At 37.1% G+C, this 15653-nt stretch overlaps 1 pseudogene; it reads right to left on the reverse strand.

Annotated features, from left to right (window-relative positions):
• Window positions 1-10850: 10850 nt before the first annotated feature.
• Window positions 10851-11082, reverse strand: LOC110541332 (cyclin-dependent kinases regulatory subunit 1-like; annotated as a pseudogene).
• Window positions 11083-15653: the final 4571 nt, after the last annotated feature.

The following is a 15653-nucleotide window of genomic DNA, read 5'->3' on the forward strand; positions in this document are numbered from 1 at the left end:
CAGGTAAGGCTGCACCCCCTCACGGGGAGATGATCAAAGAGCTAGACAATGAGTTCATGTCAGAGACAGTCCCTGTTCCCCTTACTAGGGAACCATGGGCTGCCATGGGATTCATCTGTGCAGGGGTTCTAGGTTATCTCCATGCATGGTCCTTGGGTTGGAGTATCAATCTTAGAAAAGACCCCTGTGCCCAGTTTTTGGTTCAGTGAAACAACAAAAATTTAAGTTAATCGCTATTTAGTGTCAGTATACATGATTATTTTAAATGTCAACTATCTACTAACTGTTACTTTAGGGCAATTGCTCTCAACTTTCTTAATGCTGTAGTTCTTCATGTTGTGGGGACCCTAACCACAAATTTATTTTTGTTGCTACTTATAACTGTAATTTTTGCTACTGTAATGAATCATAATGGAAATATTTGTGTTTTCTGATTGACCCCTGTGAAGGGGTTGTTTAAACACAAAAGGGTCCTGAACTCACAGGTTGAGAACTGCTACTGTAGGAAATGAGGACTTTGTTTAAAAAAAAAATGCTGCCTAAATCTTAAGTTAAAAAAACTTATTTTTAAAATATTCTTTTTATTTTAATTTTTTTACAGTTTATTTATCCTGATTGAAACCCCCTCCCTCAACTCCCCCCAGTCCCGCATTCCCTCCTTCTTCCCCCATCCCCTTCCCCTAGTCCACTGAAAGGGGGAGTTCTCGACTATCGCCCTCTGCCCATAGCTTGTTAGGTCTCATGAGGACTGCCTGGATCCTCTTCCTTTGTGGCCTGGCAAGGATGCATCATCAGGGGTGAGTGATTTTAAATAATCCATTATGAAATGTTTTCAAAGGAAAAAAAAATGATTGGAAAATGTTTCTTTTAACCTAAATTGTTGTTTATCAAGATTGTTGATTGTCATTTTTTACTACAGGATAATATAACTAAAGCCCATTTTTAATCTGAGGATTTCATTTTTGTTTAACATTTTCTTAGTTTTGCAAGACTTTGTTTTATTAAAAAGTAATTAGAAAGTTATGTTGCATTCTGTCCTTAAAACAGAAGTACTTTAAAAATTTGAGAGGTCAGTGTGCATGACAGTGTGCACACGAGAAGTTCAAAGCCTTTTTAAAAATCAGAGACAGTTCAAAACCAGCCTAGACAGCTTAGGAAAACCCTAGTTATATATTATGTTTATTATAATTTGATATATAGTTGGGAATAGAGTTTAGTGGCTGAGCTCTTATCTAGCATGTGTGAGGCCCTGGGTTCAGTCCTTAGTAAAAAGTAAATAGGTGGGCAAATGAGTAAAATCAAAGCCAAACTAACTGTGCCAAGAGGTACCAGAGTGAACATGAGATTTCATCAACTTTCATTTGTGAAAAAAATTAAGAATTATTTAAAACATTAAGGCAAACAAACTGAAGGCATCCTGATATAGCTAAATTATTATGATGTTTTAAAAAAATTATATTCGTTAGCAAATAAGTTTGAGAATAATAAATACCAAAATTTCTAGCACACAAAAAAAATAATGATTGGGATTGGAGTAACTGTCATTTAATCTACTTTTCAGATTTAGAAAAGTGTTGGCTATAAAAAACAGTGCCCTTGACAGCTGAGAGTCATAGAATTGAGTATGAGTAATTGTGGGGTCACAAGACTATTGTCAGACCTGTTGATTTACAAACCTGAAAGAGTTTACTTTATCATTCTCATATTAAAGAGAAGGTGAAAACTGTAAGACATGAATGTGATTGTGACAGAAATAGTCTATTCTTCTTAGAAGTGGTAAACCCTTTTAGGTAAACACTTTTTCTGAGAACAGTGTTGTGGGTCAATGTTTAAGGCTAAAGACAAAAGGAAATGTACTATTCATGAGCACTATAAACAACTGAAGATTTGTCCCTATTAAAAATAAATCTTTGAAATCATAAACTGTATTTATGGGCATAATGGGGTCTGCCAAATATAGATACAGAAAGTAGGTAAGAGTATAAATTCTTGGCTTGCGAACAAGGAGATATAAAAAAAAAAATTAAAAGGCAAGTTCTCAAATGCAGTCTCCAGTGTTGAATTAGCATAGAAGGCTGTTGGTGTGTTAGAACTGATGAAGTACAGAAACAAATGTAAGTATGAAGGTATGTAAGAGTCAATGTAAACATGCATCTGTTTCTACGGATGTCTTTGAAGCAGGGGCAATTTGAATATACAACTGGAAGCAGCTAAACCCAGCACATGGCATAAAGCTGTCTGACCATGTGCAGCAGCCAGCAGAGGACACAAGCCTCACAGTAACTGCTCAGACAGACTAGTGACCAGAAGGCAAAGTTTCATCTTATGTAGTGCTTATAAGACAGGCTTCTCTCTTCCAAACAGTACCAGAATTCAAGGAGCAAATGCTAGTAACAAGCAGCCTCAAAGGCCAATACTTGAGGAATTACTAGTTTGCATCCTATTCCTAATAAAATACCAATTAGAAGGAATCAAATATTCACCTTCCACCTGATCCGTAGAATTTTGTTTCCAGCACACCTGGCTACAGTTTCCCCTGCCAACAGCCTCAGTGACAGGGGAGGTCTTTCCTTTCTTCTGCAATGCAGATTTCCATTCCGCTCTCTGCCTTGGATCTCAGCCAAAACACAGGGGAGAAGTGCTCTACTATGGTTGCTAGCATTGACTAACCTTCTCCTTTGCTCATTTATTTATGTTTATTTAAGTTCACCCCACTGACACCCCATACTCTTACAGCCTAGATCCTGCCTTCCAAACATAGTCTTCTAATAACAGAGCTAAGATTCTTTGCAGAAATGATTCATTCCAACCCTAAAGCAAGGAGAAAGTAATTACAAGATGAGTTGATGAGTTTTGGGTTTTCTTACAATGCCGCCAAATGAGAAAGTACTGAAGGAGAAGCAGAAAGAGAGAGAAACAGAGAGAGAGAGAGAGAGAGAGAGAGAGAGAGAACAAGGTAAGGAGAAGCTGAAAAATAAGGGAAAGTTTGAAAGATAAATGATGTAACTATCAGCTTAACAACCTTTTCATACCTAAGCATGTAGTAAAATAAATATTATATCAATTACAAAATAATGTTAGGTAATGTGGCCTGAAAAGTAGAAATGATATCTACTGACCATTCTTATAGAAATAAATGTTTGGTAGAATGAACAAATAAATGAAAAAGGCAACAACTTTTTCATTGATGAATTCTAGTTTGTAAAAACAGAAGAAACATAGGAAATAAAATGCCACATTGGATCACAGTGGTAATAACAGTGGTACACAGAGCTGTCAGGAATGCAAAATAATCAGTGCACGTGAGACTCACAGCCTTAAAGTACCACATTCAACATGGCTGTGTTGTACCATCGTATACAAATATTTGTATTTCTTCTCTCTTAAAGATTTAATTCAATTCTGGACTCACAAATTCTCTCTAATTTAATTTAATTAATTTAATTAAGCATGGGCCGACCTTAGTAATCAACTTCTAAGTAAAAGAAGTACAAACGATATAGATAATTTGAAAGATAGCTCTACAGCTAAGAGCACTTGCTTCTCTTATAGAGGACTTGCGCTTGGTTCCTAGCACTCACATTAGTGTTCACAATTGTCTGCAACTGGTTCCAGGGTGTCCATTGCTACCTTCTGACCTCTGCCAGGATCAGACACACAAGTGATGCAGTTACATCCTTGCAAGAAACAGTATTATACAATCATCATCATTATCATCGTCAAATCTTTAGAAGCTAGAATATGAAAATAAAATTGTTTTTAAATGAGCGTGTATGAAACCATGGTAGAACCCATTTTAAAATGGCATCACACTTAGCATTAGCAGTGATTGACAGCCCATGTGGGTGCTGTGTGACCTCTGATATAGGACCATAAGAAGGAACCATCATGGAGCATGCTTCAAGATTTTATGACAACAAAGCCTTAATCTTTGTTGTTGTTGTTGCTGCTGCTGCTGTTTGTTTTTCGAGACAGGACTTCCCTGTATGTTGATAATTATTAATATTTATTATTGGTTTATCTTTCAGTTAAGCAATGATTATTCCTAAACCAGTTGTATACCCAAATTACCACCCAGAGAGTAGGATTTATGTAATTAATGTATAGCACGATGCTGCGCAATAGTTACTCCATCCTAAACCTCCAAACCTGCATAACTTCTTCCCATTCAGATCTCCCACATTATACTTGCTTTTAGTCATATCTTAGGTTCAGTTCATTTCTTTTGATGTTTTTCTGGTCTCCTCCTCTCCTCTTCCCACTTGCTTCTTACCCCTTCCCTATAGACCAGGGTATCCCATTCTATTCTCTCTGTTGCTCAACATAGGCTAGTTGTTTTTATTGGCAACACAGAAAACAATTGGTGGCATGTTTACACAAACTTGAGAAAGGTGATGCCTAGAATAAGCACCACAATGCAAGGTCCAGATTGAAGCCAGATATTGGGGTAGAGAAATCAGCATTTGAATGAACAAGGGTAAACTGGATACATTCCACAAGAACATGTTTCCAACATCTGTGTATCCTTGGATGTGTTGGATTCACTTTGTAGATCAGGCTGGCCTCAAACTCCAGCATCGCAGACTGTTACAGCCAGAAATGCAGTTAAGCTCTGACCTTTCTCAGCAGACAGAGACTGGACAGCAAAAATTACAGATAGCTTTCTTAAGACTGGACAATATACCTATTTTGTTGGGGCCCCCAAAAGTAAAATTACATCCCAAACCAGCAGGAAGCAATTTAAGTAGGCTACATTCCATTTCCAAGAGAGAGTGAATGCTTCGTCATGGGTGAAAGATGTTTGTTCTTTTTTTAAAGGGTTTATAGGAATAATAGGTAAAAGAGTAAATTATTGAATCTACTTTGAGATCAAAGAGCACTAATAATCTTACATTAGTATATTAATACAAATTTAATATTGTATTTGCTTGCAACACACTAAGATATGGTACCTAGGTAATTTTAAAAATTTCAATGTTAAGTTGTAGTCCTTTTGAAAGTGGCTATTACCAACTGTTGAAGATAATTAAATGCATATAAGCAATCAGAAACAATGAAACTCATAATTAATGTTAGTTTAGATAATTATAAAAATGTTTCTAAGATTTACCAAAAAAAAAAAAAGCTAGAAACAAATAGTTCAGATAAGATATATAAATATATGATCTTAAAAATCCTTGGAGTCTATGGAATATGGCATTTAAAGATTTCATTAACTTAAGGCTTTTCTGACAATAAGACAGGTCTGCTCCTGGCAGCACCCTAATTCCACCTCAAAGAGCATCAATGGTTTCTTATGTGGTAGGCTAGCCACTGCCTGAGAAAATGTCCTTGTGTCAATTACCAACAGAATACTGACTGTCCTAAATGGACAAACTGGATGTGGGAAAGTTGACTGTGGAGGGAGTTTTGCAAGGACTAAGTAGGCAAGGCCTTTATAATTCCCACTTTACAGAAAAGTCTGTCAAATATTCTGAGCCAGAAGGATGAAGATGATGCTCCAAAGTTATGGAAAAAATTTTGGCAGACTTTCCATACAGCTAAATATCTCTGTCATATCTGCACTTTTGTAAGCTGTTTGCCTGTACTTCCTATATATTTATGTAATATTTGTTTTTTCTTACATCTCTTATGAGATTGAAGACTAGATAGTTATAGTCTCACATTTAAACTTAAATTGTTAAGGTGATAGAAATTGATAGATAGTAGAATACTTTATCTAAGGATGCCAAATAAACAAATGCATCTCTTACTTAATAATAACCATATTTGTTATTATTACATATTTTGTTATTAAAGAGAAAGAGCCTCTTATTAGCCTAAAAAGGGGAGATATAGGCATAAAGTTATTGTGTATTTCAAATGCTGATTTATGTTCCCTCCTCCTCATATTTGTTTGCAATTCCTGTTCTGATAATCTCCAGTCTCAATGTTGTGTAAACACTGCCACCCAATTTTCCTTTAATATACAAATAAATCAGCTTACAAACAATTGCTAAGCAGGGGAGAGAATAGGTCTGGACTTCCTGCCAGCCAGGGGAGCATGAGTTAGAGGAGGAAGTAGGGGATTGAGGCACCAGCAGAAGTCTAGGAGGAATGAGACAAAAGAGCTCAGCAAAAAGAGCTACAAAGTGCAAGTATCTCTGGGATGCAGTCTGAGAGAAAGCCAAATTAGCTTCGAGGGTTAAGAATGGAGTCAAAACTTCTCAGTTATTGTGTTGTGAAGCTTATTATTAAACAACAAGAAGAAAAAGAAATTATTATCAACAACATCCCTTAAATAGGTGTCATCTTTTGTCATGCTCTTCACAGCTTGATCTTGAAAACTTCATTGGGGCAACTTGGTAATGAAGAAATGGCAGACTGAAGAAACATGACAAATATGGAAAAACTGTGATCATTTGAGATTGCTTTCTCTGGTGGAGGGTACCTACTATGCTACCTACAAACACAGTAGATTTATTATCTACAACACAAAGAGGGGGAATTAGCCAGTCTGTGTGTGAAAATAGCAGTCGTCTGGGAAGAGGAAACTGCTGGATTGCTAGTGTTTTCACATACTGGTCACTTGGACAAGAAGAAAGCTTTACCACGCCTCTAAGCTTCACCTGTGTAAGGTGTTGGTATTCCCAGGGGTCGGAGGCATTGGAGTCTTTGATATGGCTGTGTCTATGTGACAACACGCATTCAGTTAGGACTTTGTTTGCTCCCTACAATCTGTAAAGTCATTAAACTGTAAATAAAAAAAATTGAAAATAAAATGTAAAATGTCTTACGCTATTTCAAAGCTGATAACTTTCTTTGTCATATGTAAAGATACAACCATATCTTAAGTTATTACATATGCTATGCTTTTTTTCCATACCATTTCCCAGAAAGCACAGTTTCATTGTACTCCTGTTGTATGCTCATAGAAACCTAGGATTCTGGCTACTCTCACACTGTGCTCCTTCAGTGCTATATATTTCTTTCAAAATCATCTCCCCACCACTCCTGCCTAGCACAGTCATTTTCTCAGTCCCCCTCTGTCTGGAACCACTCATGATTCCTATAACCTCCACTCTTGTTTAAATGTGCATATCTTTTACTTGTCCTCATATAGTATAGAGAGATGCCTCAGGGGTAAGGCATTGCATTTGTTTTTCTTTGTTTTGTTTTGTTTTGTTTTGTTTTTTTCCCAAAGAACCTAGCACAGAGCTGCCCCAAAGTAGCCACCTCATGAGCAATTGATTGTTCAATTAAACCAAATGTGTGCAGAGCAAAGCTAATCCGTTTGCTTACTCTCCAAGACAACAAAGAAATTACTGGTTATCAGAGGCTGACCACATGGCTAGACATTTATTCCATACAAAACATTAGAGCTCTAAGTACATCATGATAGATTAATGTCATTCCCAATATGGATTGTCAGGAGTTATTTTAGCCAGCTGCGGTGTGGTAACTTTTAATCAACTTTCTTTACTTCAAATCAGATCACAAAGGATGCTCTGTAGACAACCGTCCTGCCTTGTCAAAGTCCAACATCATGGCCAGCTCCGACCCAAATAAAAGAATGCATATAAAGCATCACTGGCTGAAAGGTCATTAAGTTCAGAACTTTAAAAAAGAAACAAATACATTGTCATCCGATCTATGGGAAAACCCTCAAGCCAGTATATTTCCATATTTCCAGAGAAAATTTGAATATATATTAAGTGAAATATATATATATATATATATATATATATACTCAAACACACACACATATGAATTAAAAGTTCAAATGAGCAGATTTCATAAAAGAGTAAAAAGAGAAGGTTAGAATCAAAGTTTAAACAGAATAGAGAAGATATAGCAAACAAAAGAGATCAATACTAGATTATTGAAACTCTTTGGTGGAAAATTTTATAATAAAAAATATTTATCAAAACCCTGCTTTTTTGGGGTCTATAGAAAAATATACTAAAATGTTATAATTAAGACAAAGTCATATTTGAGAATCTTAGCAATTCCATTCTTAATAAATTGAGGTATCAATGTGTTTTCTTTTGGGTTGAATTATTCAGAGCTCAATAAGGCCAAATTGCCACTTTAGATGAAAACATTACTGGAGGGCATAAGCTCTTAAATGAGCTCTGTGTAATGTTAGTCACTAACTGACATGGAATTATTACAAGATAAATAAAACCTCTCAGTTATTAGCATATGGCAAACCAGACCTATGTGACATGCATTCTTTCATTTCTGTCCTATTTTATAGCATCCACGTTGAGGTAACATAGTGACTGTCATCGTTCAGATCCTGTAAATAAACACTGTCCTTTCCAAATATCTGTATTTTTCCTAGAGAGATAAGTACTTCAGAATTGTATCAAATAAAGAAAATAGTGGGTTTTTTAAATAATTCATGTGAGATATTAACTCAGGTAGATTTTTTGAAATATATTTATAATTCTAAGTCTTAAGACTTTATAAAGGCATAAATTTAGCCATTACTATAAGCTTTCTATAAGGTTTGCAAGAGAAAACAGTTTTTAAAGACTGAAGAGAAAGTAACCATTTCCTAGAGCTTGCATGTATACTTTTAGAAATAATGAAATAAGGTCAAGCAATTATGCGGCTGTATTTTTATACAATTCCAAATTTAACACCAATTACATCTTATTGTAGATGCTACAAAACTTCCCCTGGAAATGAGTTTATTTTTTCTTCCTTCTAAAGTGAAGTAATAAGAATACAATGATATAATGAACTTTTCTCTTTTTCTCTCTCTGTCTATCTCTGTCTCTGTCTCTCTGTCTCTGTCTCTCTCTCACACACACATTATTAGAGGAAAATTTAAAAATTTTAATTTAAAAGTAATAATATTGTTTTTTTTCCTTCCTTTTTCTTCTTCCAACTCTTCCTATGTACTAACTCCTTGCTTCCTCTCAAATTCATGACTTTTCTTTCTTTAATTGTTATTGTTAAATATATGGACATAATTATATGAACAAAACCTCTGGGTCTGAATAGTGTCACATGTATGTGTATGATTTCAGGGCTAAAAACTTAGTATTTGGTAATCAGTTAAGAGATTCATTCCTGGGACTAACAACATCTCCAGCTGTTGACAACTCCAATTTCAAATAGCTCCTTGTCCAAGGTGGAAGCACTTTAAGTTTTCCCCATTTCGAGTTAGCATATATCTGTTGGTGGTGTTCTTGTTCAGGTCATGTTTAAGCAACCATGTATTGTTGAAATATCGTAAGCAAACTTCTGTCAATTTTAGGAGATACAGTTTCATAGAAGATTTCCTATTCCTCTGGCTTTTACATTCTTTCTGTCCCCCTTTCTGCAATCTCCAATCTTATGTGCAGAAGTTGTATTGTAGATATAGCCATTGGGCTGAGTACCATATAATCATTTACTCTCTGCATTTTGACCACTTGTGGGTTTTCTGGGCTGGTCACCATCTGTTGCAAGGAAATGACTCTTTGATGGTGTATAGAAAATATCCTTCTCTGTGGGTATCAAAATAAGTATTAAACTGCAGCTATAAATTATCTTGGTTTAGTAGTAGGTTCTCTTCTAAGATCCATGAGCTCATTTGCTATGTTGTTGGCTATGTTTCTAGTATCAAGCAAGTTGTCTTTCCTGTTGACTAGGCCTTGAGTCAGATTTTGGTTATTGCCAACATATGATTGTCATCCCTGCACCCATAGTGATATTTTCCCATGGATTGCTTGGTTTCATGGGTATTATAGCTGAGTAGTACTATTGGCTGCTTCCATCTGTTGGCAGCTTCTTGGGGAGAACGGTTTCACGTCAGATCCAACTCAGCTTCTTCATGTCTTGTATCCACAGTGTATGGCTTCTTTAGCTCTTTAGCAATAGGAACTTACCTTCAACCTGTGGGAGGCAACCAAGGACAGCAACAAGAGCCTATATTGCTTTGAGGATCTCTTGAGTCTCCGAACAACAACTTGATAGAGGTTTTCTTTTTTTACTTTTCACTTAGTTTTTTTTTCTTTATTATTTACACTTTATTCACTTTATATCCCCCCTGTGGCTCCCTCCCTCCTCCCATCCCAATCCCTCCCTTCCTCCACCCTCTGCATGCATGCCCCTATCCAAGTCCACTGATAGGGGAGGTCTTCTTTTCCTTCCTTCTGATCCTAGTCAATTAGGTCTCATCAGGAGTGGCTGCATTGTCTTCTTCTGTGGCCTGGTAATGTTGTTTCCCCCGCAGGGGGAGGTAATTAAAGAGCAGGTCAATCAGTTTTCTATTGCATGATACTAAAATGTTTGACTGTATTGTCAACCCAAGAACCATAACTTCATTTAAATATGTATATATTGATATTCATATATTTTTATAAAAACATTTGATAGAAATGTATGTAAAGAATTAAAAATTGTCATACCAGTGGGCTTTTTTTTTAGACTATAAAAATGTCCTTTAATCAAGGCTTGTAACACAGAGGAGATCTGTCAGATAAAGTGGAAAGTTTCCAAAACATTGAGACATAAATTCCATAAGTTATCATAAATACAATACCCAATAGTAAAAACCACAACATCAAATTCACATCATCCTCCTAACAGCCATGATCTGATTTTCACAATTAATTCACAATTTTCGGAGAGATGGCGACTATGGCCTGCTGATACAGAGAACACTAGGGTTTGAGGTCACACTCATTTGACAGGGCTGTGGCATCAGTGGCTCAACTCAAGAGACAATGCAGATACCACACATTCAAACAGCGTATCAAACAAACATCTTTTAACTATCAAAGTGGTAAATAAGAAAGCAACATGATCACATGTTTACAACATGATTGCAACATGATATGTAACACTTGTGGCTAAAAGCTGGTTTGTCAGCTTCATTTCTTTGGGTTTTTGGGTAATGGCCACCGGAACAGTAAGATGTGAGGCTCTGGTTAATGGTAATGGACCCATCCCTGACTGTTGCTTGCCAAGGTTTCTCCATTCAGATTCAGACATCAAAAGGGTATTAGGGACCAGCTTAGCTATGTCCTTGGGCAATATGACATGCCAGTACTTGACCTCCTCGTCATCATATTTGTCTGAATAGTAAATTTGTTTTTGGGACATGACTGCTCTGCTCAAGGGCCCTCAGCCCCAAGATGCTGGACTCCAGACAACTCCATTATATCAGTTTTAAAGTAGCCTATTTTCAATATCATATGTCACGGAGTCATTACTTTCTATGTAATTCAGTTGTTTGACAGAAAGATGGAGAGACCTGATTTACTTTGCAAAATCAGAGGAACTTACTAGAGATAATTTATTCATTTGTATACTCACTCACTCATTAGATACAAACATACATACATACATACATACATATATATGAGTTTTGAAATAGACATGAGCTGTTATGCTATTTACATAAGGAAACAGAATGAACAACAGCAACAAAACTTCATAGATCTAAGGGTAGAGAAGAGAAATGGCTACTACTCAAACTACCAAGAAAATAAAAGTGGATTTACACTTAGTAAGTACAATAACTAGAGTGATATGGTACTGCTTAAGTTGTGTTTAGGATGAGAAGACTTCTCAAGGACACCATACTCAAACTTAAACCTCAAGGGTTTATAGACATAAATAAACTTTGACTGGGGAGGTAGGTTACACACTAGAGATAGTGGCTACTTGCCTTCAGCACAACAAATGGAATGATGTTTACGTGTGTTGACCACATTACAAGTACTGACTCAGGGTTCTAGAGAACAGGAGTGAGACACATGGAATATAATGAAAATAAAAGGGAGGTTATTTTGTAGTGACTTACAGGTTGGTGGACTCATGCATGGATTTAGATAAGGGATAGACAAAGGAAATCAGTGACTGGCTGCAGGGGAAAGATGAATCGGTGAACAGTGTGCTTTGTCTTCACCCTGAGTGATGAGAAATAGTTAAAACAATACAAGTAGGTAATGCAGACTTCAGAAAAAGTGCTATGTCACACAAGTACATCATGGCATGCTTCAATTTTTTTGGAGTACCTATTTGGGAAAGGTAATTTTAAAGCTGCTCCTAGATTCATTGCTCTTTGAAGAATACACTATTTATTTATTTATCTATCTATTTATTTATTTATTTATCATTTGTTTATTATTACAAGTTACTCACTCTATATCCCAGCTGTAGCCCTTTCCATTGTCCCCTCTTAAGCCTGCCCTCTCTCCCTCTTCTCCTTTCATGCCCCTCCCCCAGTCCACTGATAGGGGAGGTCCTCCTCCTCTTCTGTCTGACCCTAGCCTATCAGGTCTCATCAAGACTGGCTGCATCGTCTTCCTGCGTGGCCTGTCCACAGTCACCTTGATACCTAAACCACACAAAGACCCAACAACAACAAAAGAACTTTAGACCTATCTCTTTTATGAATATTGATGCAAAAATATTCAAAATACTCGCAAACTGAATCCAAGAACACATAAAAGAAAGAATAAACTATCTTTATATTTCAGGATAAGCATTATAATTCACTCTATAATACTTGGTATTTTTCTTTTTTCTCATTTATTTATTTTATTCACTTTACATCCTTGTAGCCGTTTTCCTCCTCCACTCCCAGACCCATCATCTCTCCCTCCCCACTCTCCTCCCTTTCATGTCCACCCAGCTCATCATGGTGCATAATGACTTAATGTGTACTTTTCCCCTTTGTCCTGTCAAAGCTGTCTCACCAGGGAAAAGTGATCTAAAAGCTAGCAAGTAAGCCCTTGTCCAATGTAGTCCCCACTTCCCTTACTAAAGTACCAACTTGAACTCTCAACTGCCCATCTGCTACATCTTTGTAGGTGGGTCTGGTTCCAGTTCATGCATGGTCCTTGGTTGAGGCTTTAGTCTCAGGAAACCACTGGTAAGTTGGCTCTTTTGTTTTTCTTGTGGAGCTCCTGTAACTTCTGGTTCCTTTTCTCTTTCCTCCCACTGTTCCCCAAGACTCCCTACACATCTTCAAATGTTTGGCTGTGAGTTTCAGCATCTGTTTTGAGGTGCTGATAGGTAGGGACTCTCAGAAGACAACTCTGCAAGGCTTCTTTTTGCAAGCTTAGCTGAGTATTGTTCATAGTGTCAGAGGCTGACACTCTCAGATAGGGTGAGTCTTTGGTTTGGCCAGGCATTGGTTCGGCATTCCCTCAATCTTTATTCTTTCTTTGTCTTAATCTCCTAGGCAGTGTAAATTTTGGGTTGAAGTCTTTGTGGATGGGTTGGTGTTTTCTGCACTTTACTAGAAGATTAGTCTAGTTAGAGGATATTCTCTTCAGTCTCTATGGTCTCTGCTACTAGTAGTCTCTGCTTGAATCCCCGTCATATCCTCCCAGGAGCCTGCACTGGCTTAGGTCTTCAGCTTGTCACAAATATGTCCCCACTCTCAATTTCTCTTTTCTCTACAAGCTTTCTGTAGAGAAAAGTAGGTGTCTTGTCCTTGCTCTCCTCAGGTCTGATCTGTGCCCCCTGTCCTACCTTGTTTCCTCTCTTCAGCCATTAACTCTGTCTAGTATATCTCCACTTCTGAGTAAGATTTATGCATCCTCAGTTTTGTTCTCCTTATTACTTATCTTCTTTGGTTCTGTGTCATAGTATGCTTATCCTGTACTATATGGCTAAAATCTGCTTTTAAATGAGCACATACCATGTGTGTCTTTCTTGGTCTGGGTTATAACACTCAGGCTGATCTTTCTTAGTTCCATTCATTTGCCGGCAAGTTTCATGATTTCTTTGTTTTTAATAGCTGAGTAGTATGCCATTGTGTAGAAATGCCACAGTTTACTTATCTATTAATTGACTGAGGATCATCTAGGTTGTTTCTATATTCTGGCTACTATGAATAAAGCTGCTATGAACATAATTGAGCAAGTGTCCTTGTTGTATGACAGAGTGTCATTTAGGTGTTAAATCCAAGTGGATCAAAGACCTTAATATGACACCAGATACATTAAATCTATTGGAAGAGAAAGTGGAAAAGAGCATCAAACTCATTTGCACAGGAGACAACTTCCTGAACAGAACACCAACAACTCAAGCTTAAGATCAACAATTAATAAATGGAACCTCTTGAAACTGAAAAGCTTCTGTAAAGCAAAGAACACTGTCAATAGAATAAAAAGACAATCTACAGATTGGGAAAAGATCTTCACCAACCCTACATCTGACAAAAGGGTAATATCCAAAATATATAATGAACTCAAGAAATCCAGCAACCATAAACAAAATAACCTAATTAAAAAAATCTTCACCAACCCTTTATCTGACAGAGGGCTAATAGCTAGTATACATAAAGAACTAAAGAAGCTGGAAAGCAGCAAACCAAGTAATCCAATTAAAAAAAAACGGGGAACAGAGCAAAACAGAGAACTCTCTGTAGAGGAATATCGAATGGCTGAGAAACACTTAAAGAAATGCTCAACGTCATTAGCCATTAGGGAAATGCAAATCAAAACAACCCTGAGATTTCACCTTATACCCATCAGAATGGCCAAGATCAAAAACTCAAGTGACAACACATGCTGGAGAGGTTGTGGAGAAAGGGGAACCCTCCTCCACTGCTGGTGGGAATGGTACAACCACTCTGGAAATCAATCTGGCACTTTCTCAGACAACTAGGAATAGGGCTTCCTCAAAATCCAACCATACCACTACTAGGCATATATCCAAAAGAGGCTCAAGTACACAGTAAGGACATTTGCTCAACCATGTTTGTAGCAGCTTTATTTGTAATAGCCAGAAGCTGGAAACAGCCCCGATGCCCCTCAATTGAAGAATGGAAATTCTGAAAGAATGAAAAGAAATTGTGGTACATCTACACAATGGAGTATTACTCTGCAATGAAAAATAAGGAAATCATGAAATTTGCAGGTAAATGGTGGGACCTGGAAAGGATCATCCTGAGTGAGCTGTCCCAGAAGCAGAAAGACACACACGGTATATACTCACTCATATAGACATATAACAGGATAAACCTACTAAAATCTGTACATCTAAAGAAACTAATCAAGAGTGAGGACCCTGAATAAAACGCTCAATCCCTATCCTGAAAGGCAAAGAGGATGGACATCAGAAGAAGAAGAAAACAGGAAACAACCTAGGAACCTAGGGCCTCTGAAAGACTCTGCCCTACAGACTATCAAAGCAGACACTGAGACTTATGGCCAACTGTTGGGCAGAGTGCATGGAATCTTATGTAAGAAGTGCGAAATATCCGCTCAATTGATTATCTTTTTTAGGTGTATAGATTTCATTATGTTTATCATATCTTATAGGTCTATATAAGTGAGTATATCCCATGTTTGTCTTTCTCCTTCTGGGATATTTCACTCAGAATGATCTTTTCTAGGTCCCACCATTTGCCTGCAAATTTCATGATTTCCTCCTTTTTGATTGCGGAGTAGTATTCCATTGTATAAAAATACCACAATTTCTGTACCCATTCCACTGTTGATGGACATCTGGGTTGTTTCCAGGTTCTGGCTATTACAAATAGAGCTGCTATAAACATGGTTGAGCAAGTGTCCCTTTTGTGTACTTGAACATACTTTGGGTATATACCTAGCAGTGGTATACCTGGGTCTGGAGGAAGCACTATTCCTATTTGTCTTAGAAAGCGCCAGATAGCTTTCCAGAGTGGTTGTACCAGTTTACATTCCCACCAGCAG

Source organism: Meriones unguiculatus, chromosome 5, assembly GCF_030254825.1.
Source record: "Meriones unguiculatus strain TT.TT164.6M chromosome 5, Bangor_MerUng_6.1, whole genome shotgun sequence".
NCBI lineage: Eukaryota > Metazoa > Chordata > Mammalia > Rodentia > Muridae > Meriones > Meriones unguiculatus.